At 41.5% G+C, this 27,884-nt stretch overlaps 1 protein-coding gene across 7 annotated transcripts in view; it reads left to right on the top strand.

Annotated features, from left to right (window-relative positions):
- ABLIM1 (actin binding LIM protein 1) overlaps positions 1-27,884 on the top strand; it is a 284,940-nt gene that overhangs the window by 80,796 nt on the left and 176,260 nt on the right. The window contains exon 1 of one of the 7 annotated variants that reach the window (XR_012020532.1): positions 26-407. The exons of 5 other annotated variants lie outside the window; for them this stretch is intronic. The gene's annotated coding sequence lies outside the window, so the exon portion shown is untranslated. Of the gene's footprint in view, positions 1-25; positions 408-27,884 lie in introns of those variants that run through there. One more of the 7 variants, XR_012020540.1, reaches the window with a different exon arrangement.

A 27,884-nucleotide genomic window follows, 5' to 3' on the forward strand; every position in this document is an offset into this window, starting at 1 on the left:
TAATGCCGGCTTCTCAGAAAGGATGGTTTTCTGCAGGTGCAATATTGGAACTGAAGTGTTCTTGAGAGTGGTCTTCAGAATTGATAGGAGATAGAGTGGGGAGCAGAGGCGGGTCTGTACGTGAGGAAGGAGCTAGAATCATGCAGGAAACTTCTCGTTCTTCCTGCGCTGGCTGCGGCACACCCTCTGGGTGGCACACCCCTCTCTGGAGTCCAGCTCAGCCCACGAACTCCTGGGAGGAGAGCCAGGGCCCAAGCCTTTCCTTTGAGGAGTGGATGCAGTCCTCCCGTGTGGCCAGGCACCTCGCGAAGAAAATCTGAAATCTTAGCTCTAAGATTTGTGCATGTTGATGACCTGGGGAGAGACTGAGTTCATGGAGCCTCATCACGTGGTTGAAGACACCCAAGGTTGGTTTGTTCATTTTTGTAAACGTGGCATGTGCATTGCCTGGGGCAGACCATGTCTTTAAAGATGGGGAGAGGGCAAGGGCATTTCCATTGGCTAGAACGGTTTTATGCTTATTACAGTATGTTAACACTCTATTTATACACATAACATATTTTTGTATAAAAATGTCTATCTTCTATAGCAACATATTTAAAGATATTATTAATATAATGGGGTCTTAAAATCGATATGAGTTTTGTAGCGGGAATCCAGCAAAATTAAATTGAATTAAATTTAGACTGTTGGAGCACTTTAAAAAAGAGTCTTCGGTGACTGTGAGTGAACCCCATGATCCCATTTCTGCTCCTGTGCTCTCTTTCTTCTATACCCCACTTCCGTGACCATACTTCTGTGTTAACATAGCTTTGAGATGACTTTTTTCCTTCTCATGTTGTCCTTTTGTGCTCCTGCACAGGGCATGTAGGCGCTTTGAGTTTGGATGCCGTCCCTAGAATGCTTCCCCTAGAGTTGGGTTTTGTGGGAGTTTGTTTCCTGGGGAGACTGGCTTCAGGAGTGACCCAGCTTCTCGGGCTCAGCATCCCCAGGGACTAGCAGACAACACCCCAACTTCAGAGGCGGCCCATCACAGTGTTGCGGGCCACCCCACTGAAACCAGCAGCCTGTGTCGATTCATGCTGCCTCTTTTGATACCGGATCCCTTAAGATAAGAGATTGTAACTTATTTCGGTTTCAGGAGAACAGGCTAGTGGATAATTCCACGTAAGGTGGACAAGCTCTCTACCCTCCCACCTTCACTTCTGAGCGCTCTGCTCGTCTCAATTTACTGGGACCTCCAGAGGCCTTGGGTTTGCCTTCCTTCCCACCGGGGAGCCTGGCCGTGTTGCACTTCACATGTACACACTTGTTGGGAGGTACAGAGGAACTGCAGGTTGGCACACTCTATAACTGATGAATAATTCATGGTGGCTTCTTGTGCCATTAAACTTTCTCCTGCAAATGAACATGATTTTGAAAGACAGCGCTGATTTAAAACTCTAGTAATGTTTCGTATTCTTTATTGAACTGCCTCATATATTTTACTGGGGAGACAAAAGTTGGCAAACATAAGAATAATAAAATGTAAAGCTAATAGGGACCCTGTATGGGCAGTACGCCCATTCTATTGAAGCTTGTTCCTCCTTATTCTTTCTGAAGTGTGACATCCTCTGATGTTATAAAAGGCCTCCAGATGCTTGAATAATCTCTGGGCTCTCCTCGAAGATAGAATCTGAATTTTAATGATAATGTGTGTATTAATTTTATTAAGGTATTACTAGTATTTAGAATTGGAAACTACGATTCGATGGCTTTTCCTAAGTGAAAGGGATAAAATTAGACTATCTCAAGATGTCTGCATGTCTCTACTTGAATAAACTTGAAGCCCTCTGTTTTCCCTGCACTGTAAAAAGAGAGGATTTTAGTTTTGATTTCCAGGAAAGATAGGGCAGGTTTTTGAAAATCTTACATGATAGAGAGATTATAAGTAAACAGAGTAAGCCGTATATCTGATTATATTTTTTGAGGTCAAACTGGGGGAAAAAAAAGAAACTCTTCCAAAAAAATTTCATTTATTTTTCCCGTTTTTTGACTACTCTTTCTTTCCACTCCATGGCATATTTTTTAAGGGCTTTGGAGTCTTTCCACTTGCTGCCAGCTGGAATTTACAGAAAGTGTATCTCTAGAACACTCAACAGTTGACTTGAATCTCGGTCATAATTAAATTGGAAGACTGGCAGATTATTCTGAGACTCAAAAACAGGCACACCTTATGTTTGGAACATAAGGACTTTCATTACTCTGCATTGTTTTAAAAGTATCCTCCATTCGGAAAATTGACAATATATTCCAATTACCTATTTTTTTAAATAGAAGAATATTCTGAATGGATATATAATGAACAAGCGTGACCACTCTTAAATTTTGTCTCTTATTCCTGAAGGTGGATCCGTGGTGCTTTACAGCTTAAAGCTTTCTCTACTCGCCCTTCCCTCTTTAATGAGTACATCATTCTGTCCTTTCTTGCCTGGCACACCTTGAAGGCATTAGCTAGTTAGATGACTGTTGATTTACTACCTTGTACGCTAAACGATATGCTTAGAGCTAGTGTTTGCATACAATTAATAGTAATTTGGGCATACAAGACACCCAGCCTTCTCTTTTATATTAAAATCTAACTGTTGGGGTGCCTGGCTGGCTCCGGTGGTGGAGCATGCGATTCTTGATCTCAGGATTGTGGGTTCAAGCCCCACCTTGGGTGTGGGGATTACTTAGAAATAAAACCTTTTAAAAAATCTGATTGTTGACTTGCACTTCTCTGTCATAACACATATTTTAAAAGTTGGAGTGATAGGATATCAATTCAGAATACTGGGATTAAGTTTGCAAGAATTCTGTCTAAGTGCCCTTCCTTTCCAAAAAAGGGGGAGAAAATGCAACGTGCTTATGAGAACTCCTTTTAGATTTCATCTGAGAGAATGGAATGCTGGACAGGTTTTTCTGCTTTAAGAGGCAGTCACAGCTGCCACTGCAAAAGAGCTCTGCCAAGGTCAGTGACCAGTGGGTCAACTAGAGCATGACATTGCCAGGGACATGCCCAAGCAGTGGGAGCAGGCTGCCAGAGCACTGGCTATTGGGTTTTCATAGGACAGTCAACAATAGAATGAATTTTAAGAGCACCTGTCCCAGTCACCCCTCCCCTGCAGTAGATGCTTGCAGGCTCCCTAGCTTTCTGACTGCACCACAGTACCATGACTACCCTTGAAGACCACTATCATGAAGATCTTAATGGAACAGAAACTCCTTGAGCCTGGTGGTACTCTTTTTTATGATAATTTTCATGGGAATCATACTTCACGCTGACACGTGAATTGAAGTGGTAAAGAGCTAAAAGGTGAACTGGAACACACAGTGCCCTTAGAAAAAGGGTCACTGCAATAGGGGAGTGGTATTCTTTTGTGGAAAGCACATCTCTTGACTATTTTTAAATGATTTCAATGCTCTGTTTTCCCTATATTTCCCTATATAAGGTGTTGTTGGCTATGTGAACCCTTACGTGCAGGCACAGATTCATGAATTTGATTAGCCATTTTACTTCTGAGGCTCTTGGCCTCACCCATGTTTTTATTTTACTTTTTTTTTTTTTTTAAGTTTAAAGGAACTCTCACTGTAATAGTCTGTCTCTCTAATTGGTAGCTTCCTCAGGGAGGGTCTGCTGATGTGTCATAGAGCCCTCCCTGGACTTGGCATTAAAGCAGCTCATTAATGTTCTGTTTGTTATCGTTAATTTACTAAGCATCTTTCAGCAGGTGGCAGGTACTGTGTTAGGTACTGTGCAGAGTAAGTCTGTCATTTAATATCTATAATCTTGGAAGGATCACTGGCATTATGTGCCAAAGATGAGCTGAGCAATTCAACTACATGACAAATTAATAAGCACCTGAACGGGGTGAAGAATGCAAGGATAGGAATATAAGATGTTAGAGGAGGTAGTCACCTCAGGAGATTAGGACGCTGGCTAGAGAAGGCTGAAGTGCTCCTTGGAATAGAGATGAGCCCAGTGGATTCAAGGGTCACAATCTGACCACAAATCACTTCTCACTGTGGCTCTAGCATGGAGGAAGTTGCCTCTTGTTCTCAAGAACCATCTCTGCTGCCACTTACTGCCAGAGCCATAAGGGATTGGGGATTTATTTTCCCCTTGCTAAAATGGTATTCTTTGGTGAATTTCAAAGTAATTTTTTCTAATGTTAACCTATAATTTCAGACTTGCAGAAGGAAAGCAGCTTCCCTCTGGATACAGAGCTCTAGAGGCAGAAAGATTTGGTTCCCATCATGGCTTTGATATCTACTAGCTGTGTAACCTTGAGCAAATGTCATAATTTCTCCAAGCCTGTTTCCACATCTATAAAATGGAGGTAATAGTACTACCTGCTTTATAAGATCATATTAAATGAGTATGTTTATGTTTAAAAAACTCACAACACACTGCCTTACATTTAACAATGAATGATTTATATAATTATTGGTTATGGTTCCACCTGAGAGATGTAGATGCTTCCAAATTATTTAGTTTGTTGAACACTGCCTTAGAATCCAAGACCTTGATTCTAGTTTGGTTATTTTATTTTTTAAATTTTTGTGTGTGTATTTTTATTTTATTTTTAATTATACAAATCATATGAGAATAAGCTCTCACTGTAAACATTTCAAATAGTATATGAAAGGCAAAAGCTTCCCTTGGCCACCATCCAAACCTAGGGGGTAACTACTATTATCAGTTTTATTTATTCATTTTATTTTCATCAAAGTAATTCATGTCCCTCATTCTACAAACAAAAGAGTGTCTTCTCCCATGAAAGGGAGACAAAGCAAGAAAGTCAAGGATTCTAAACTTTCTCTCGCCTGACTCCCTAAGATGACACATTTTCTCCCTGTTCCTAAGTGTGGCTCTTTGTTTATCTATCTCATCGTTTCTTCCGACACATGACACATTACGGTTTTGGAAAGTTTGAGTTGCCACATTGAACCTTTGTGTTTAGATGTTATCCATAGTCAAGAGTATAGAAGAGTTAAATCCTGACCTTCCTTTGTAGAAAATCAATAGGTAATGTCTACCATGAAAAAAAAATCAAGAGATGGCCATATAAGCATCTTCTATAGGGATATGGAATTAAGGATGAGAATAAATAGCTAAAGAAAATTGAAAGAGATTGCTTCCTCTCTCTTATCCCATTTCCACATCCAGGGAAGGGGACCTCCCACCTTGGCACAGCACCTCAGATCCTCTTCAGCGGGCATCTGTGAGGATTTGTCTGCAGGCACAGAGAAGATGAGGAGGGGAATGGAGGTGTAATTCCTTCCCATAAACACTGTCAGGCCTATTCAGTCTTATCCTACATGCCTGCCTTCAGCAGTACATACCTGGTGCCCCCACTACCAGACCTTTCCTGGTTTGCCCCTAATAGACACCTCTCCCTCCAGCTTAACTTACAGCCTCCCCATTCTTGGCATATAGCATTCATTCACTTTCTAGCTTATAAACTGTGTCCACATCTCTTATCTGCAGTTATTCCTCTCTCGTTCTTTTTGGGGTTTTGTGAAGATGCAGAGATCAAAGTACTATGTTTAGGGGCACCTGGGTGCCTCGGTTGGTTAAGCGTCTGCCTTCGGCTCAGGTCATGATCGCACGGTCCTGGGATCGAGCCTTGCATCAGGCTCCCGGCTCAGTGGGGAGTCTGCTACTCCCTCTCCCTCTGCCTGCTACTCTGCCTCTCTCTCTCTCTCTCAAATGAATGAATAAAATCATTAAAAAAAAAAAAAAAAACCCGAACAAAGTACTATGTTTAACCAGAAGCTTGAAGTCTGTATAGATTTTGGCACTCCATTACTGCCTCAAACTCTAATTATCCCACATTTCTCCTTTTCCTACAACAGAATTATAATTTCATTGATAATAGAAATGATAATTTTTATATCTTTCAGATCTCAGTAATGAGCACATGGTAGATGCCCACTAAATCATATCGATTAGCTATTTATCTTTTGTTCTTTGGCTGGCAAGAGACATGTATGTGTACTATTTGAGAATATAGTCACATAAAAACTACATCCCTAAAAAAATGCCAACTTTTTCATTTTTGCCTTGGAGATTCCAAGGAAATGTTAAGTATTAGCAGTAAGTATTTTCAGGCAGGGTAAACTTTTACCACTTACCTATGGCTGCTTTATAATCATTCCAATTCAGAAATTTCAAGCAACGATCGTTTATTATGTTTCATGAGTCTGCTTGCCGAGGGGCAGGTGCTGTCTGTGGCATTAGTGGGCAGCTTGCAGACTTACGTGTTTGGAGGTAGCTCTGCTCCGTGCGTCTTTCTCCCTCCTCTTGGAACCAGCAGTTTGTCCCAGCCATGTCCTCACCCCAGTGAAAGAGAAGGACAAGAGAGCAAGCAGAAACATGCATGATCTCTCGAGGCCTAAGTTCAGAACCGGTGCACCAACATGTCCTCCTTACTCTTCAGGCCCGGACAAGTCCCGTGGTCAAACCCAGTCTCAAAGTGAGCGGATATTGGAAAGTGACATGGCAAAGGACTTGGCTGCAAGGAGGCGTAAATTAGGGTCACTAATACAGTCTGTCATATCTGCTATACTGTAGCAGTAGGTTTGGTACCAATGGACCCTTATTGACACCAAAGTAAAAGTCAATGCCCCAGTTAACCTGACAGAACTTTTATTTTTGATTTTTTAAGAGATTTTATTTATTTATTCATGAGAGACACACAGAGAGGCAGAGACACAGGCAGAGGGAGAAGCAGGCTCCATGCAGGGAGCCCGATGCAGGACTTGATCCCAGGCCTCCAGGATCATGACCTGAGCCAAAGGCAGACGCTCAACCGCTGAGCCACCAAGGTGCCCCTTATTTTTTACTTTTAAGACAAGAAAGTGACTTTTTAGCCCTCAGGGACCTTCCTAACCATACTTGAGGAAATGATCTACAGATGAAGCCAATGAATAAGATATTGGTGGAGCAAAAAGCTAAGAAAGAGAGGTTTGAACACTTTGTGTGACTAGCCTAAAGCCAACTCTTTGTCAACAAGATAGTAACTATTTTAGCCTTTGTCAGCCAAGTGGCCTTTCTTGCAACTAGCCCCCTGTGAGTGTAACACAGCAGCACGTGGGTAATGCATAAATGAACGGATAGGACGCTGTTCCAGTAAAACTTTGCAAAAACAGACGGCAGGCATTAGCGTATAGACCACTAACCTAGAATATTGAAGGAAATAAGGAAGACTTTGCTAGAGGAGGTTTTTTGAAAAAAGGAACAACTCTCTTGAAGGCAGTAATAAGACATGTTTTAGAGAAGTCAGTAAAACCTGTATGGTCATTTAATTGGTAAACTTTCCCACAGGTTAATGTGGTTCAGTGAAAACTCTACACTCTTCGATGGTATTATTCAACACAGATCATTTCTGCCTCTAAAAGCCTGTTTGAAACCATGCTTACTAAGAACGTTAGTGTTTTTGTTTAGCTGGAGAACGAGGCGGGGAAAAGTCTGGGAAAAAAGTAAAAGAAATACCTAATTAAAATGATTTGATTTTATGCCACTTTAAAAATTTTATTTGACCAATGTGACCTAGATTTGTATGAGGGAGCTAAGGGGATTAATAAGGGATGATTTATGTTTAACTGTGAAGAATATGCAGGATTCGAATGAGCATTTTTCCACCTCAATTGTATTTCACTTAGAATTCATTAACAATCTTCCTGTTTTTCCCCATATTTGAAGATAGAAAAAAGCTCAGAATACTGTTGGAAGTCAAGGGGTTTTGTTTTTGTTTTTTCCCCAAAATCTTCACTACCTGTTTATTCATTTACACTCAGTCTGTCAGTGGCCTATACTTGGAGAGTTACTGTTCATTAAATCCAGACACAGAAGTTTGGAGTGTGGCTTTTGGAAAGGTGGGAAGGAATACCTCTTGGATAAGAGCCTCACTCCTATTAAATTAAAGCTCCATATTTTCCTTGAGTGTTTGTTTTTTGGTTTTTCTCTCCTTGCAGAAGATGTCAAAATATACATGGAAGACAGGGTCTGGAAGTTGTGGTTCGATCTCACTCATTTCACGATTATTTTTTGAGCTCTGCTTCATGCCAGTCACTGTTGTAGGATGTGGAGTTAGCATAGTGGAGAAGTTGATCCCTCCCTTCATGGCTCACATGAACCCATATAGGCTGTAGACAAGTGGACCACAGCATCTCAACGTGCTGGGAATCCCAGGGGGGAAGGAACCAGTCTCCTTCAAAAGTGAGGGGGATTTTTCCCAAGGTAAATAAACTCCCTCCTGATTTTACATACCTATGATTAAAAAAAAAAAAAAAAAGCTGTGCCTTAAAAGGATTTAGAATTCTCCATTCCTAGTCATTACACCTGAGGTTGGTGATAAAATTAAAAGAAATCCTGAGGAAGTTTTAAGAACACAATAATTTGACATCCCCTGAGTTTCTTGGAAAAGCACCATTTTCCCAGGTAACATAATCATGTAGGTCCACTCTCACTGTTACTGATTATTATCTTACAGTTTTATGTAAGATACATTTATAGATATGTTTTACTTCTTTCCTTAGAAAGTTCTCTTTCCTCTAGGTCAGTTACTTTCCTAGTGTTATGCATTAAATTGTCCCCTGCAAAACATGTGGAGTCCTAACCCCAGTGTGTGTGAATATGAACCTATTTGGCTCTAGGGTGTTTGCAGATGATCAAGATAAGGCAAGGTCATTAGGGTGGACTCTAATTCAGGATGACTGATGTCCTTATAAAAATGGGTAATTTGGACACAGAGACGGTCACAGAGGTAAAATGATGTGAAGACTCAGGGAAAACACAGCCATCTACCAGCCAAGGAACACCTGAGGCCACCAGGAGCCAGGGGCGGGTTGGGGGTTGGAGTACTGATTCAGGGTATAGATTCTCCCTCTCAGCTCTCAGTAGGAACTAACCCTGCTGACACCTGGCTCTCAGACTTTTAGACTCCAGAACTGTGAGACAATACATTTCTGTCATTTAAGCCAATCAATTTGTGCTACTTTGTTTAGGCAGCCCCAGGAAGCAAAAACATTTACCCAATGCATAGAGTCATTGTGAGTATTACAGAGCTAATGTATGTAAATAAATGTGCACAATAGTGGCTGTCACACAGTATTATTTTATTACAGTGTGGGTTTCAGCATGGGTGGTACCAATATGAGGCCTCTTTTTTCAATAAATTTTAAAAAGCAACCCTAGTGATTATATCTTTAATGAAAACAAAAATGGATTTAAATAAGTAATTTTTGAATAACTATTATAGACCAGAGTGGCTAGGTAATTAGAGATACAATAGATGTGGTCCCTGCTTGCATGGTGTCCTTTGCAGGCTTTTGGCAAAACAGACTTTATCCTGATAACTGCATAATTATCAGTTATGGTACTATGAGAAAATATGTAGCATAATAGGAGAATTTAATTTAGATCAGCGCACCCTGGTAGGCCTCACAGAGGAGGTAACATTTAAGCTGGGGCCTAACGATGAATATGGTTCCCAGTTGTGGGAACCATACAGATTTCCTGGTAGAGGGAAGAGCATCTCTGATGTGGGAACAAAATGTGTCTCATTCAAGGAACTGAAAGATAACCTCTGTGACTTTGGCATAGTGAGTGAGGATGAAGGTTTCAAGAGATGAAGACAGAGATGCTTATTAGTGCATGCCAGAGTAAGAGCTTGGGGTTGGATTGTGCAATGACCAAATATTGAAGGATTGTTGTACAAGTTAATGTGGTTAAATTTTTTTTAATTAAAAATGATTAAAAGTAAATTGGGTGCATTAAAATTAAAAGTAAATTTCTCTATTAGCATAGAGAAATGAAAAAAATAGAGAAATGGAAGAGAGTGGATTCCAGAAATAGTTTTAAACACGCATGATCATTTGCTTTACAATGAAGATGCCACTATAATTCAATAAATGGTGCTGGAGCCATTGAGTATTCATGTAGGGGGAAAATGAACCTTGATCCCTATCTCACACCATTTATAAAAATTAATTTGAGAAGGAACATAAAAACTAAAACAATCAAGCTTCTGGGATGAAACGTAGGAGGATATCTTTGTAAGATTTAAAAAAAAAAAAAAAATCTTAAGAACCAAAAGCAAGCACTAGCCATGAAAGGAACAAGTTGCTGAATTGAATTTTGTTAAAATTAAGAACTATTCATCAGAAGAAATTCATTAAGAAAATGAATAGGCCAGCCACTATCTGGTAGAAAGTAGTTGCTTAAGTTTCTCTGAAAAAGTACTCATATCCAGTGTATATAAAGAATCTCTACAAAAGCAGATAATCCATACTTGCAAAGACATATACTTCACAAAAGAAGAGATTTCAAATGACCAGTAAGCAAATGGAAAAAGTCCCACCATCAGGAGTCCTCAACATGTAAGTTAAAGCCCCAGTGAGATACAATTATACATCTATGAGAACGGCTAACATGTAAGGGACTGGTAGCACCAAGTCTTGGTGAGGATATGGAACAACTGGAATTCTGCAATGCAGTGGGAGTCTGAACTGAGCTAATCAATTTGGAAAAGTGTTTGCCAGTACCTTCAAAAGCTAACTGATGACTCCTCTAGGTGTATGCTCAAGAGAAATGAGCATATATGTCCATAAATGGACACATACAGTAATGTTCATAGCAGTTTTATTCATAATAGCCCCACACTGGAAAAGCTCAAGTGTCCTAAAACAGAAGAATGTATAAATTAGTTGTGGTTGTGGTATACTGCTTAAAGGGAATACTACCCAAGATGGGAAAAGCTATTGATACACACAACATGGATGAATTGAACAGGCATTATGCTGAGCCAAAGAAGCCACACATGGAATAGTACATACTGTGTGAATTATCTCGAGGTTCAAATGCAAGCAAAACTTATCTCCTCTGGTAAACCAGGGTAGTGGTTACCTGGAGGAAGGGGGGTGCAGTATTGACTGGGTGGAAAGGAACTCACTGAGGTGTTAAGAATGTTCAAATCTTGATCTAGGAGGTAGTTCCATGGTTGTACAGATGTAAAAAAAATTCACTGAGCCATGTACTTGAGATGTGCAAACTTTACCATAAGATGTATTTCAATAAAAAAATGTAACATTAGAACTTACACTACAAAGGATGAGTGATGTGGAGGAAAATTCTGATAAAAAAAAAGTTGTAAATTGCACAGGTAATGTGATTCGAACTACATAAAAAATTTCATGGGAGAAAACCACAAGAAAATATACTGAGGGATTAATGGTGGTTTCTGGATGGTAGGATCATGTTACTTCCATTTCTTTTTAATTTTCATTGTTTCTCAAATTTCTCTAATGAAGAATATCAGGAATGGAAAATCAGAGAATCAAAGGGAGGAAACTATAGCTAAGAAAATATTTGAGGGAATTTGACCCTCAATTGTGAATCAAGTTTGCAATTTCAGAGGTGAATTAGCAGTTCAGAGACAGGAGAATTCACAGGGTAGTGGAATCACAGAGGGCTTCCCAGGGGAGTGAACCCAAGGAGGGATTGCGTGGAGGAAGTGGTGTGGTTGAAGTCAGGGATGGTGGGTAGTCAGTTTACTTAGTGTGATGTTTTCTTCAGCCTGGTCTGACTTTGTTTCTCTCCACCTCATGGATCCTGTGGACCTTCATGTATATAATCACTTTTTCTATGACTCTAACATGAATATCTTTTAAACCATTCGTAATTCATATTCTTAAAAAGCGCTTTTTCTATCCTTTAACATCCTTAGGCATTACCATTTGCTCTGTTCTCTATTTTGAGGCTGCCTTACCCCCACCCCCCTGCTCTGCTTCTCCATATGCCAGTGTGAGTTTAAAAATTGTGCCAAGCAATTCTCTCCTTCTGAAAAAAAAAAAATAAATAAAAGGACCACAGAAACACACACACACGCACACACACACACGCACACACACACGCACACACACAGAGCTCCAAATGATCCATCTGTCCTGTTGAAGACATCCACCACCCACTTCATCCTGGTGCCGGCTATTTTTGTTTGCTTTGTCTTGAGAGTCCTATATTGGAAGACTTTATAGAGTACTTTGGTTTCCACCAGAAAATGAAAAGCAAACCACTTTGTTTTTCTATTTTATACCTATTGCAGGGCTATGCACAAAGAGATATTCAATAAATGCTGATTGAGTTGCCTTTATACAGATCATGGTCTATGCTACATTCGGATTTTCCTGGGCACAGTTTTACTGATGGGTGCACATTTATAATTATGAAGTGGATTATGGAAAGGGTAATATTCTTTAGAATCCAATATTTTTCTGAATCTGTTCTCTGCAAACCTATATCCTTTTAGGTGAATTTAATTATTATGTTTTCAAATTATCTGTGATGAATTGGAGGACGAATTGAAGCCTTCTGGAGTGTTTTTTTTTTTTACTGCTTCTCTCCTTTTCTTGGCAAGATAAGTAATAGCATTATGCTGTGTTACTGGAAATTTTAATCAATAAAATGCATGTGTCTTTAATTAGAATGGTAGGAAGTATTGCTGAGTTGGATCATTTTGTTAATGCAATGAACTGAGAGGCTCAAGCATTTATGCACAAAGGGTCAACTTGAGTAAATTGAGCCTACATGGGCAATTCTATTTTTCCCAGATAACCTACAAGGAGATTCATTTTAAGGTGCAATATTCATAAATATGTGTGATGCATCTCCCCTGAAGCAGATACAGAAATGGAGAAGGCCACCTTTGCTTTCAAGAAGTTCATGGTCCAGTGATTTTTTTCCTCTTTCATCTATTCCTAGCTTTCACTTTGATGGACACTCCCAAAAGTACAGCTCCAACTTTGACTTTTCCACTGAGACTCAGAGGAACATTCCCATTTGTCTGTTAGACCTCACTTTGTAGATATTATGATGACATCTTAAATTCATTATTATATCTGAAATGAGTTCATTATCAACAAAACTCCATCTCTTTCTTGTGTCTCTTGTCTCAATGGCTGTACTTTTTTCCCTAGTCACTCTGGCTCTGTTCTTTGGAGTTCTAACCAAACCCCTCATATCACAGATTTATTTCCCCCTAAGTAAATATCCACATCTTTGGATTCTGGCCATTCGGGTCCATTGGAGTCAACTGCTATGAACAGTCCATCCTCAGTGTTGGTCAGGTGTATGAATCCATGCAAGAAAGGGATGGCTTCATGGGGTACTCTGTATTCATGGGAAACTGTCACAACTATCTTGTGTTCCTTATCTATTAATACCATTGTCTTACTCCACTTGTCCCATGGTTGGTCAAGTTTATCCATCTCTCTTCCCATCTCAACCTGAGCTGTGTGCTCTTCCTTGTCTTCCTTCTCCCACATGTTGATGCATAATTGACTCCTTTCCCATTTCCACTTCCCTTTTTGATTCAGTACTTCCAGAGACAGACAGTTATTCCTCCTCCAAGCACTGCCCCTTCTACTTTGGCACAGTCTGAAGTCTTCCAACCAATACTGCCCAACCGGACAGCCTCCCAAATCATGGCCTCCTCAGTCAATGACATGGTATCAACAGCATTAAGCTTTGGGACTCCAAAAGTAGGTATTGCATTTGTTGTCAGTTCCAACATTCATGCAGTGGGTGTTTAGCAGGGGGTAATAACACCCAGATTAGGACTTAGATCATAATGGATTGGAGAGAAGCTATGATTTTTGCATCAGAGGAAATATTAGAGGTAAAACTTAACAGGGAAATGTGGATAAATTTCAAAAACATGCTGAACAAAAGAAGCTAGAGGCAAAGGGGGTACAACCTGGATAATCTTCATGAAGTTCTAAAATGTGCAAAAAGGATAGAAATCAGAAAGGTGGTTGTTTCCAGCGTGGAGGGGGCGTAACTGGGAAGGAGCACAAGGAACTTTTTGAGGTGATTGAAGTAGTCTATATCTTGATAGAGATGTGGGTTATGTGGGTGAATGCATTTGTCAAATTCATTAACTTAGACACCTAAGATCTATGCTCTTCATGTATGAAAGTTAGACCTTAATTTTATGAAAGAAATAAAAAGTTTAGGGAAAAATTACTGAGTAGTGTGTGTAATCATATCCAACTAGTGATTAAAATAAAAAATTATATAATGTGGATATAAACAATAATATAATGGAGAAAGAATATGTACCTATATTTGTGGCATGGAAGAAAATGTGATAATGTGATGAACCCTGCTCTGAAAGCACTGCTAGAGTTTGACACTTGATTGTTTGGGAATACATGGACCTTTATGCAGTGCATCATAGCAGAGATGCCAAAGTTAAAATCCGATTACAAAGAGGTATGAATCTTTTATGAGAGAACTCCCAGTGCTTCTCAAAATCTTGCATCCCACCACCTCCCGCCAATACCTGAAATAAAAATCACAGCTGTTTAGTTTAATCTTGGTGGATGGGAAAGTTTACAACAACGTTTGAAATAACTTATACACAGGTCTCAGAGTGCTAGCCCACAGACATGGTAGGCCTGTAAGCATGTTTTCTCTCTCTCTCTCTCTCTCTCTCTCTTTTTATTTCTTCTGTGTGTGTGTGTGTGTGTGTGTGTGTGTGTGTGTGTGTGGTGGGGGGTAGGGATCTAGACAGTTTTTTGTGTTTTTTTTTTTTTTTTTTGCAAGTGTTTGAAATTTGGGAGATTTCATGTAAAAATCTGAACATCTGGCAATACTTGGCCTGCATCCCAAAATAGCAATAATTGCCTGGATCTGAGTAGTGGCTCCTCCTTTAGGGAGAGACTGTATTTTACACACATCCTACTGCTCACAAGTATATCGGGACCAACTTATGGCCTCAATTGTTTTAATATCAACTTTTAGCCCTATGAGTCTGAATTTCCAGCCTTTGAATTAATGTGTATAGAGCCCCTCCTAGGGACTAGGAACTGCTAAGGGCTTTAGTAGATACATAGGGGAGATACAGTTATTATATCCATTTTACAGCCAAGGTGATAAGGCTTAAAAAAGTGAAAAACTCACCTGAGGTTGCCCAGCAGTAAGTAATACAGCCAGGGTCTGAATGATTTTTTGTGTGTATGCTTGCTCAAATATGAGAGACCATAGAGAAGAATGAGACCATATGTGTGCATGTATATGTGTGTGTGTGTGTGTGTGTGTGTGAGAGAGAGAGAGATAAGAATTTTCTTTTCTACATTGCAATAGATTATCTTTTAGCTGTTGCATACCCTATTTTGGCAAACAGTAGATATAATGATGCCTGGATGATGATTTTTCTTGAAAGCATCTTTCACCTCAGAGACTCCCAATTTTGTATCCAGTAAAATTGTCCCTTCCAGATCAAGGGTGCTGTGAAAGTCCCTCCCCAGATCAGCTCAGACTCTGGAAAGACAAGGGCAAGTTCTCCTTTGTTAGAAAAATAGTTGTCAATCTGCAGCCACATCTGAAACACTGTGTTCTAAAACCTTTTACGGCCCGAAATTCCAAATAGTCAGAGGCATCTTTTATTCATATTAAGTTCTTGGATCTGCCTTTGGGGAATTTAGGTTCTCTTCCAACATCGAGTTCTGAGTGTGGGTTTAGTTTCAGGGGGTCTCAGTTTCTCAGTCTGAGATGCGGGGGCTTCTGTGCCACACCCTCATCTCTCAGGACTGCTGCCATGATTAACACATTTAGGGTTATAAAGTACTTGGACAAGAATGAGCATGGAGAAAGACAGTTAATACAGAATCAGGGTGAAGTGCACTTATGGACATAAGAAACTGAAGAAAGAATGGCAGTGAGCAGATTGTTTAGAGGCTCTTTCTTTCTTTCTTTCTTTCTTTCTTTCTTTCTTTCTGCTTGCTCAAAGGTAGTGCCATTTTATTTCTCTAAATTTAGTTGTTTATATGTGGATGGATAGACTCTTTCTTCTAAGGCCTTCCCTGTCTCCTGGCTCCCTTCCAGTCATCAGGTGTGATCTGAATAACACGTTCTTCCAGAGCATCCTCTCTTTGGATTGGTTTCTGCCTTCCCCTAATCCACTTATTTTCTTAGTAAGTTTTTCCTTCGAGGTTCAGATCAAACTTCGTATTTTCCATAATCCCATCAGCACCAGGCTGACTCAGTGTTACCCTTGTTTCCCTTGCATGCCCTTTCATAATATCAGAGCATGGCATTGAGAGTGTGGTGAGGGAACACGCTTGACACACACCCCCTGTGGGGACTTCCTAAGGGAAACACATTTTTGCGTGTCATTGTTGGGAATGTAATAGAAATACATAAAAATTGTCTGTGTAAGAGAGGAAACACAAACCACTTGTCTTTTGGAAACACATTTTCTTTAAGACAGAAAGTTAAGGGACGCCTGGGTGGCTCAGTGGTTGAGGGTCTGCCTTTGGCTCAGGGCTTGATCCTGGAGTCCTGGGATCGAGTCCCACATCGGTCTCCCTGCATGGAGCCTGCTTATCCCTTTGCTTGTGTCTCTGCCTGTCTCTCTCTCTCTCTCTCTCTCTCTCATGAATAAATAAAATATTAAAAAAAAAGACAGAAAGTTAAGAGGTACTACTCACCATATCCAACATCTCTATGTCAAACTGCCAACCATTTGTTGCTATAACTCTACACTGGTGTGGAATTTACCAACCTGCACTATAGTCAAGCATATACGTGCCTGCATCGCCTGCTAATTTATGTGCTCTCTGAGGGCCCCTGTCTTATTCACTATTAAGGAGGCTGACACCTGACCTGTCATATTGTAGGTGCTCAGTAAATATTTGCAGAAGGAAGATAGCTCCCTTAAACAAAGGATAGTGAAAGCCTGACACTGATTTTATTCAAGCATCCTGTTCTGTTCCTTATCTATCTGGCATATTTCTTGTGGCCATAAACTACAAGGAGTTCCCCTTTGAGGTCCAAGCTTAAGTCCAGAGGTGAATGATTGCAAGAAAAGACATTGGTGAGCAGGAGGCCCTGCTTGCAGCATAGTCAGGAAATAGATTATTTGGGGATGGTTGACGTTTTCTAATAAACTGACCATGAACATGAGGTTTGCCAGGGTATGTCAGAGCTATTCTACATTGAGATAGATGAATTATAAATACTTCAAACCGTGTCACTGGAAACACTTCCCTCTGCATTTTTCCTTTGGAATGGCTGGGGAGGGGAAGCTGGGGCAGGCCCTGCGCACCTGCTCCAGGGCAAGCACCTACGTCAGCAGACGTCCTGAGAAACGCTGACACCAGGGTTTCTGGGTCCATGGTCAGCTATTTATCCCATCAGCAAGGATGGCTTGTCTCCTAATGACCAACCACTGGGATGGCTTCTCGTGGCCACACCTGGCTTGGGCCTCTGGGGCACGTGCCTGTCACTTAATGCCTTCCAGTTCAGTGGCACTTAGATAAGCTCTGACTTGCAGGAAGAGCATCACATCCTGCATAGGGAGGAATAGGAGATCTCAGGCCAATCAGTATAAAAGGTCTTTATTATCTTCTCCTTTTAAGCAATTAATAATGACCAAAGTGTGTTTTGTCTTTGATACCTGCTTTTTGCCCAAGTATTAGAGACTCATGTTTCATACTGAGTTCTTACCGAGAACGGTCAAATATTCTTTGCAAGGCATTGAGTACCTAGTATGTATGGGAGACATGTCAGATACAGGGTGGCAAAGGCAAGACTCCCACTCTCTGGAAGCTTGGCAGCTAGCAGAGGAAATACAAGTCTACGGATAACCATATTACAGGGCAGGATATAAGAAACACTGTGGTAGAGCTGCTACTTTGGGACAAGACAGAAAGAAATTGATTCTCGCTGGAGTAATTCTGGACACCTTGATGGAAGAGGTAACAGTTGATCTGCATTTTTAAGCCCAGGTGGATTTTCAGAAGGATCTGATGGGAGAAGGCTGAGGAATTTTTAGGAAAAGAGAAAAAAGCATGGGAACAATTAAAGATTGGGGAGTATGGGATATGTTCAGGGTAGAGAGAAAGTTTAGAAACTGAATGAGACCAAAGCTGGTGGGAACAATTAAAGATTGGGGAGTATGGGATATGTTCAGGGTAGAGAGAAAGTTTAGAAACTGAATGAGACCAAAGCTGGTGGGTTGTGTTATGTGGCCAGAAACTTAGTACTGTGACCCTATGGGGCAGATTTATAGGGCAGCCTCATTTAACATCTGGGGCTTGAGCTCCAGGATGCCTGTGACCCTCCCAGAGCTGATCCCCGTCTGCAGCTTCTTCCTTGAAGGCATTCCAAACCTGGCTTTCACTGTCATTTGGAAATCTTGTCTATGGAGAGTATTGTCAGAGAGTAATCTGACACACTTGCTGTCTGTTAAACTAATTATGATTCAGTCCTCAGAGTGCCTTGGTGCTCTCAATCCTGAATGCTCAGCAGATTTGATGTAGTATCTGAATTATTAATGGAGATGATATGGAAAAGGGGCTTGGCTGCTTGTTCGGTTGAGCAGGTCTTGGGCGGGTGGCATTACAGGAAGAGAGGCCGCTGCTTACAGAAGGATGGACCAAGCAAGCCCTCCCAAGGAGCCCTACCCAGATGGAAGCCCGTGCCAGTATACTCAGAAAATCACAACGTGCTTTGGAGGAAAGGGTAAGACTCCTTAGACAGTGAGCTTTGCAGAAGCGATGCCCAGGGTGGACAATGCAGGCAAAGAGAAGGGCTAAACGTGAGACTTGCCTGTCGCAGGAAGAGATGTAGCTGCTGGAGAAGGTGAACCTCCAATGGGCCGAGGCGCATCTGAAAGTCCGATTGTGCCCCTTCTGCTGATCTTTCCCACTTGGAAAGCTGTTTCTCTGCTTTCTCCATTCTGCTCAGCAGCAGAGATCATCCTGATAACTGGGAGCTACTGCAGCCACTTGCCATGCACTTGCTGAGCTCTTTTGTTTACTCATTTCTGATTAAAACCAAAACCCAAATTGAAAAGCCAGTAACCCTATTATCACTGATAAAGCCACAGGCTGTGAATTCAGACCATTCCCTTAGAAAGCTAAATGCCATCAAGATATACATTTGAGGGTGTATAAAATGTTTTTCTCTTAAAATGTTTTTTTCTTAGCAAGAAGCAGATAGATCTCAGCAGATACTTTAAAGGGAGAGGTAGGCATTTGTCTAGGGGGAAAAAAAGACTTAATCATAACATAGAATAAAATTAAAGAAAAGTCAGAGTTCATTTCTGAGAAAAAAAATTGCTGTAGGAATTGACCTGCGACTGGCACATTACAAAGTAGTGAAGGCATCCATCCTCTGAATACTATGTAGCCTCAGAATGCCTGGCTCTGAGGTTGCGGCTCATCTCATCATTGAGCTCCTACAGCATGCAGAGTGCTAGGGCCTCTCAGGGCAAGGTGAAGCCAGTTGGTGAACTTGCCCACTGATGGTTTCTTTTCATAGTTTACCCTAGAAGAAGAGCTGTGCAGGTACAGTGGAACTGTTACTAGCAGATTAGGCATGTCCTACCTGATGAGATACACAGGCCACCCATATCTTTGGGTGAATGTTAAGCATTTGTAATTAGCATTAGCTTTGTAGACTTTGTCATACAACCCTATAAACTGTCCCCAAGCCCTCTACACGACTCAGTAAATGCTATGCTGTAATTTTATGTGCCATGGCAAAAGGCTGATGCTCATGTAGCGGTGGTGGTGGTGGTGGGAGGGGGGCGGACAGTGCATTGATGCTTCTTTAGGGATCTTCTCCAGACTGGGCTTTCCTGGCTATCAGGATAGATTGCTATCAGGCAGATGCCACTGAAAACATAGCATTCAGATTGGAGGCTTGGTAGAGGAGAGTGGGGTACGGGCATGGGAAATATGGGGGAGAGGATTATAAAGTATAAGCTTCCAGTTATAAAATAAGACACAGGATGCAAAATACAGCATAGGGAAAATGGTTAACACTGCAACAACTTTGTGTGGTGACAAGTGTCAGTGAGACTTATAGTGATTACTTTGTAATGTATATAAATGTTGACCAACTGTGTCATACTCCTGAAACTAATATCATATTATATGTCAACTGTACTTCAATAGAAAAATGTATAAGTCTTTCTTTAAAAAAAAAAAAAAAAGATAGGAGGCTTGTCCTCTGCTGGGTGCTTACACTGATCTATGTGGAAGAGGTTAGGTTAAGAACTCTGGACATTCTGGCAAGAGGATCTTAGTTCATGAGTACCCATGATCAATGCTGGTTCCAACTCCCAAGCAATCTGTAACTGAGCTTTATCTCTCTCCACCACCTGAGAAAGGAGCCACCTCTCACGTCTATGTGTAGCCGATAGCCTTTACAAGCAAACAAACCTCTGGTATTTTCATCAGCCTTGTTTATAGTCCACATGTTGCTTACTTTCCATCCTGATCTAAAATTCATAAAATAGGGGCACCTGGGTAGCTCAGTGGTTGAGCATCTGCCTTTGGCTCAGGGTGTGTTCCTGGGGTCCTGGGATGGAGTCCCATGTCACGCTCACAGCTGGGAGCCTGCTTCTCCCTCTGCCTATGTCTCTGCCTCTTTCTCTGTGTTGCTCATGAATAAATAAAAATATATATATAAAATAAAAATCATAAAACAGGTCAAATTTACATATAATCCTTTTATTGAAGAATTTAATTTTTCCTTTATATAAGCTATCGGAACACAATTGCTTTTTGAACTGAATATATGGATGTCTAATCTTGTCAAAAAATTCAGGGGTAGACTGAATATCTGCTGATAACAACAGCTGAGTGTTGAGGTGGAGCCCATACTATAGAATTTGTTTTAGTGGGCAATGCTTAAGAAGTTTAGGTGTCAAAAAGGTACAACAGCTTTGCCATGGAATAGTTGGACTTTGGCTTGGTCAAGAAGATGCTGAATTTGAAAAAAAAACAAAAAACAAAAAACAATCATCTTATCTGTCCAAAGTCTATGTTTGCACATTGTTAATGTATACTAGAGCCTATGTTTAAAGTGGCTGCATCCGACCTCTCCATAAATACACACACGTACACACACATTTCACAAATGAGCCATGTGAACACACATAAACAGAGCTGCTCAGGTGCTCAGTTTGCAAAGAGCAGGGCTATTGGAAATTAACCAGAGGAAGAAGGAATTAAGGGTATAGGGCAGAGGTTCCCACTCTACTTATGTTTATTAGAAAAACACTTTAGAAGAACCTAGGTCTGAAATGGGCCTCAGGCATCTGTGTTTTAAACAGATTGGTCCAGTAACCACACTTTGGGAAACATTGGTAAAATATCTTACGTAGTATATCCCAAGGATCTTTGAAACAGACAAGCAAGAAATAGAACACTTACGGATTGTTTTACCTGCTTTGTAAACTGTTTTTAGAGGAAGACCTTGGAAGGATTTATTTTCTAGTGGCAATATTGGTCTAGGGCTTAACTCCCCAAATTTGAGAACAGAAATTTCACCATGTGACTGTGGTAGTAGACAGATCCCATATTTTCCACCCTCCCCAGCTCCATTCCAATCTGGAAGGCCTTAGGGACAGAGTCTACGCCTCCATTCCCACTGTGCTTTCCATTGGGCTAGAGTCATTCTAGCACATTTGGATTCTCTGATTCTTGAGCTCTGTTGCCAAATCTTGTGTTAAAGATTAGAAACTAGTTTCCATTCTCTGCTTCATCTGTTTAGCTTTTATGGAAGAACCTGATGACTGTGGTAGCAACAGTCATAGGAGTCAGGAGACCTATCCACCAGGGGCTTGCTGTGTTGTCATGGGCAAGTCACTTAGCATCTCTGAGACTTACCTTCCTCATCTTAAAGTTAAATGGCCAGAGCTGATCAGTGCTTCCTGAATGCAGGTCCTAGTCTGGGGAACTTTGAGGAGTAGATGTTCTTGAACCTCACCCCCCACAAAGCATCTCATTCAAAGATCCGGGCTAGTATTCCACAGTTGAGTGCTTCAACAGAAGATTCTTAGGCGCAGCAATATTTGGGAAGCCCTGGGCTAGATTATCTCTGAAGGCCTTTCCAGCTCTATAATTTTATTCTGTTTAAAGTGTGTAAGGGTTTTAATGAAAGGAAAATGGTATCAGAACATAATAGCCCCATGACAGGGGAAGGCGGTATGGGTTTTTTCACTCTCACTTGTGACTGTTGTGTCATTTCAGATGGTCGTATACTGTGCTTGACCTTCCTGAGTGGATGTCAGAGGGCAAACACTCCTGGCTAGGTCACCCTTGGTAGGTCAGCACCTTAGTTGAATGCGGGTCCTCCTAGCTTCTAACTTTATGAAAACACACAGCTACCCACATGGTAATTAGACCTCCGTCATGTAATTCTGCAGTAGCAAAAAACCCATGAAACAACATTAAGACTATTATTAGCGTTGGATTACTGGAATAAGGCAGAAAGATTTTCATGGTACTAGGAGGAAGGGTTTCTCTCCCCAAGATGGAAGAGATCCTTGACTGTGGCCTGGAGCTGGGTTTGTTGCTAGTTGAAGCTGAAGTCCTCTCTTGAGGTCTCCCTCCCGTGAGATCTGAAGTAATGAAGATCTTGGAATTATTATCTGAGTTTCCTCTGCTCTGCATTTTTAGGTTACATACAATATATGTAGTAGTGCTACTCCTGCTGGGTGATATTAATATACTAGGACTATTGGCAGGTGAATTTTTTTAGATATTACAACTATGTCCTTTCTCTGGCTGTGGATATTAGTCTGTTTTTTAATATATGCATTCACATCTTAGACTGACATAGGCTTGAGTTCCTGGTAGCAACTGCTTTTATACCTGGTCATCTGAATATATGGAGCCCTAAGCCCTTGAGGGTAATCACTTAAATACATCTTCCCTAATCTTCTTTGCCTGGCAGTGAGGAAAAAAAAAAAAAAAGCAACAACAAGGAGCCAGGAGAGTTGAAGGGGAAGGACAGCCTCTTGGGCTCCTGGTGTCCTTTTCTCATTTGTTTGCAATCCATACCAAGATGCCCTCCTTCCTCGGTTTAAAGTGTCTGGGGAAACTGTGCAGCTCTGAGAAAAGTGGAGTCCCCTCCTCTGAGAGAGCCAGCACCACGGGCTCGTACAGAAGGAGGCTGGTTGTGGAGGATGTGAGCATCACTGGGATCCCCCAGCCTGCTCACCGGCGGGCCACCATGACTCACTTGGTGTATCTGCACCCCGAGGCTTACTGCACGCTGGAGCACTTGCTTAGCCACTTGGAACCTCCTGGTAAGTGAAGGAGCCCACTCTGCACACGGCTTTGTGTTTTGTGATCGGCCTATGAAGTGCTATCTGGAGTCGTTCTTCCATAATGTATTCCTCAAAAGAAACACTATCCCTTATATATAATTAATGGGGAGAGGATGGGACGCAAGGAAAATGTAACCTAAGTAGAGCCACGGAGCTAAGTTCTGAGATATTTTCATCCATGATTTTATAATCTCAGTAACCAGCGTGTCTCTTTCCAAACTAGGAAGTGTGATGGAAAGGAAGATCTCTAGCCATGCATGCTGTTCTTTCATATGTTAAAGCGTGGATTGAAAAGATATATATTCAAGGCAGCATATTGACAATAGTCAAGAATGACCTCTGTAAAGGCGAGATCTAAACTGTGTTACCGCCTAGAGTGTGCTCGTCCTGTGCGATATTAAAAAAAGAAAAAGAGCAAAGGTTTGGAATATTTGGAGAGGTTGTTGAGGCTTCTTTTCAGGCAAGCTCGTTAGAACGTGGCCACCTGTGCACCTCCCGGGGAAAGAGAGGGAGCAAGTGCAGCCTGTGGGCAAGAATAACCACAGGTGGGGAGTTTGCACACGTTGAATTTATAATTAATGAAGATGGTACCTAGCTGCTCGCTCCTTATCCAAGTCAGGCTAGAATAAGTACAGGAGGCAAAGGCTGTTAGATGTGGTCCCTGCAAACATAGGAACATGAGCCAAAGGAGCCAGAAAGTCAAATAGATAGCCTGCTAATTCCTGGACAGCTAGGAGGAGGGCAGGGTTGGATTAAAGTGAGGTGAGGTAAGTGGGTTAACCTGTATTGGGGTGTTTCATTTTGCTTTTTTGCAATTATTATTATTATTATTATTATTTTTTTTTTGCAATTATTTTTAACAGCCTTTTGAGATATAATTCACACACCATACAGCTTACCCATCTTTTGTGCCTGGCTTCTTTCACTCAGCTTGATTTCAAGGTTCATCCATGTAGTGTCATATATCAATACTTCATTCCTTGTTATGGCTAAATAGTGTTGCATTGTATGGTTACACCACATTTTGTTTATCCACTCATCAGTTGACGGACATTGGGGTGGTTTTCATCTTTTTGGCTATTACGAATAATGCTGCTATGAACATTCACATACAAGTTTTTGTGTGGACATCACTTTTCGTTTCTATTAGGTATAATGATAGGAGAAAGATTTGTGGGTGAGAGATTTGCGGGTCACATGGGAACTATGTTTAACCTTCTGAGAAACTTCTGGACTGTTTTCCAAAGCAGCTGCACCACTTTACATTCTCACGGGCAGTGTATGAAGCCTACAATTTCTCCACATCCTTGTTAGCACTTGTTATTATCTCACTTGTGACTCTACCCATCCTAGTGGGGATGAAGTGGTATTTCACTGTGGCTATCCTGAGCTTGGACGGGGATAGGGAGGAGTGGCTAGCAGGTCAGTGCGAAGGCAGGGCAGCGTGGGGACCTCACAGGTGCTGCTGTGACAGCTCCTTGGTTCTCATTCCCCAGCAGTCTTTACTTCATCCTTTTTGGGGGAGCCTGGAGTAGGGATGGAGAAACCATGACGTCTGCTCCTAGTTGCCTTATAAGCCACCCTAGCAAAACTGTATTCAGAACCAGCTGACCATGCCTCTCAGATATCACATTCCGTGCTGGCAGAAACCTAAATCCCTTTATTGAGGAAAAAAAAAAGTTTATTCCACAATTAGGGATAAAAACTAAACATGCAGATTTCTGCTGGAGCTAACATTTTATTGTGAATGTATTTGGTGCTTCTGCTGAATGCCCCCACTGAAAGAGATGCAAATCAGATGTTTTTGGACTGAGCTATTGATGCTCCTGAAAGAGATAAGGTCTGCTGGTAGGAGAAGGCAGGAAGTAAAGGGGTGACCAGTAAACCATGGTTAAATGAGAGTGTGCTGGACAATAGCTTCTCAGTAGGTTCAATAACAAGAGAACAAACAGTATCAAAGAGAGCCTTGGCTAGAGGAAAGAGTAACCAATATTGGGATGTCTGTATCTCAGTGAAGGCAGATAAGGAAATCTGAGGGATTAGTTTAGTGTGTGACTTCGGAGTTGGACATTCCAGAATTTCAGTCCTGGCTCTTCTACTTACTAAATGTATTTTGGGGGGTAGTTAGTGTCTCTAAGTCGCTGTTTGTCCATCCATAAGGTATTGCTGTGAACAGATCTTACCCCCTAGGGTAAATGTGTCCCTGGGCAGAATTTTTTTTTTGTGGAGCCCCTGTGTATATGAGCAGTTTGAGTCACCTGAAATCAATGTGTCAACAGCCTGATCTTGTTCCATCATGGAAAAGAAATACCATGCCAGCTTGAGGGAGTGATCGCTCACCAAAATCCCCTCCTGGAATCGAGTCAGCTCCAGGGCCCTGAGATAATCCCCATTGACAGGAGTCCTAGAGCTCTTCAGGGCATCTGGTCAACCCCCTGCACAGCATGGGAGACACATAGAGGATCATCATAAGAGAGAGCTCCAAAGAGCAGGCTGCAGTGCCCCACCTAGACATCACTGCTGGCCCTACCTGGTCCCAGGCACCAGAAGCGGATGTACTTTCGAGGAAGGTATGGTTTAGGGCTAGGGGCTCAGCCAAAGGGCAGTATCAATTATGAGGGTTAAATGAGAACATGTACGGTACAGTGGTACATGCAAGCATCCACTAAATTTTAGCTACAATAGTAATACAATAAAATTGTTTATTATTTAAAAAAAATTACGATTTCTATTGTTTATCTTCCACTGCTGTGAAGCAAGAAGAGCTCAGGCTTTGTGCTGCTGGGGCCCAGAACAATAGAGGAAGTGGGATTCCTGTTTAGGGCAAGTGCTTGGAGGAAGTGCACCCTTCTGCAGCCACACGTGTTCCTGTGCTAGCGAAGCCAAGCACTCAGGAGCAGCTCCTGGCAGAATGCTCCTGGATATTTGGCAAAGGCCTCCTGCAGCTGCCAGAAAGACCTCAGGATGCTACAGCTACCTATTGTCTGGAGCCTCAGCTCCTACTTAGAGTTGTGCAGGGCTCCACACTCTTCAGAGTGTCCCTACATATGCCTTTCCTTTGTCGTGCTCAAGACAGCCCTGGGAAGTTGGTAGGGGAGGAAAAATGTTCTCCATTTAAGAACAGGAAAGGAATTGGCAAAAAGCTGGGACATATGAACAAAGCAAACATATAAGCAAATATACAAAATAGCTTCTGCATGTAGCTGTTGCTCTGTCTCTGATCCAGAACACAGCACCGTTCTAGAAGAACTGCTGTCACTCGTTGAGGGCCTGCTATGTCTCAAACATTGCATCCACTGCTTTATAATTTTTCCTCACTAAATATTCATCATAATTCAACAAAGATAGTACTACTTTTAGCCTCATTTTATAAATAAACTGAGGCACATGCTGTTACAAGAAACCTGCCCAAAGTCACAGAGGTAGTGAGTGGAAGAGCTAGATTTGGACTTGATGCCAGCTTGGCTCACTACCCACATTTAGGGTCTTACTCATGTTGTATGGCCTCAGCCCTACAAGCATAGGGACAGATTGTCCACAAGATTGCCTGAGCGTTGGCACCCTTAGAATTTTTAAGTAGTAGGACTAATTGAGTCCTCTAGCAGCACGAATTTGAATACTCTCATAAAATTGTTTTTCCCAAGAAAATTAGCAAACATTTCTTTTCCCTAGTTCACAAACACAAGCTATCTGTATGGGGTTTTCTCTCTGCTTTACTGTAGGAGCTTCGATAAGTTTTTGAACCCATGTTTCTTTCTGTCTCTCTGAGCTGTTGTAACTGGTGAAAATGAAAGAACATATTTAGGGCAAGTATCTTCTTGACAAACAAACAAGGAGAGACTGGCACTGTTAATCAAACGCCCTAAGGATATCTGGAAAGAGTTCAGTGATTATGTTGTCAGCTGAGTCCAAATCCCAAAGCAGAATGTTCTGGACTAGAGACCAGGGACCAAAGTAGACTTGGCAGTCCCCTCCCTGGAAAAATAATTCATATCCTTGAACATAGGAAGGTGTTTTTGCTTTGGTTAAGGCACCTGCTGTGTCCTCCTTATTATTCTTAGTGCCACCCTAGGGACTGTCTTCACTTGGGGTGGTCTCCTCAAGACTCAAATACTCAGATTTACCACATGATTGAGGGGACCTCCCGAGGTTTGTGCATTGTTGTTCCTTAAAGCAATATCAACCTGTGTGCAAACTGACCATAAGATACAACACTACGATTCTGTAACTTCTCTTTTTGTGTCCCCTTCTCACTCTACTCACTGTCACTAATCCCAGCCCCACAGATCAGACTTGTATAACAAAGGGCCAGGGAAAGGGCTTCGATACTGAGGGACTTTGTTGTCTAATTCGAAGAGATATTCCTCAGGACTCTGTGGAGCTTTTCTATCACATCTTCCTGGTGGTATTGCAATGCTCTGTTAGGAAAAATGTTTTTGTTTTGTATTTTTAATTTTATTTTTAAAGATTTTATTGATTTATTCATGAGAGACACACAGAGAGAGGCAGAGACATAGGCAGGGGGAGAAGCAGGCTCCCTGCGGGGAACCTGATGCAGGACTGGATCCCAGGACCCCATGTGCCAAAGGCAGATGCTCAACCCCTGAGCCACCCAGGCGCCCCGGGGAAAATGTTTTTAATACTTGTAAACCTCAGACTGAATTGTAAAGACCCTCCCTGAAATTTGAGAGAAGTGTTTGACCTGGCCATGAAAAAAAATATGTATCC

The sequence above is a fragment of the Canis lupus genome, chromosome 29 (assembly GCF_048164855.1).
Source record: "Canis lupus baileyi chromosome 29, mCanLup2.hap1, whole genome shotgun sequence".
NCBI lineage: Eukaryota > Metazoa > Chordata > Mammalia > Carnivora > Canidae > Canis > Canis lupus.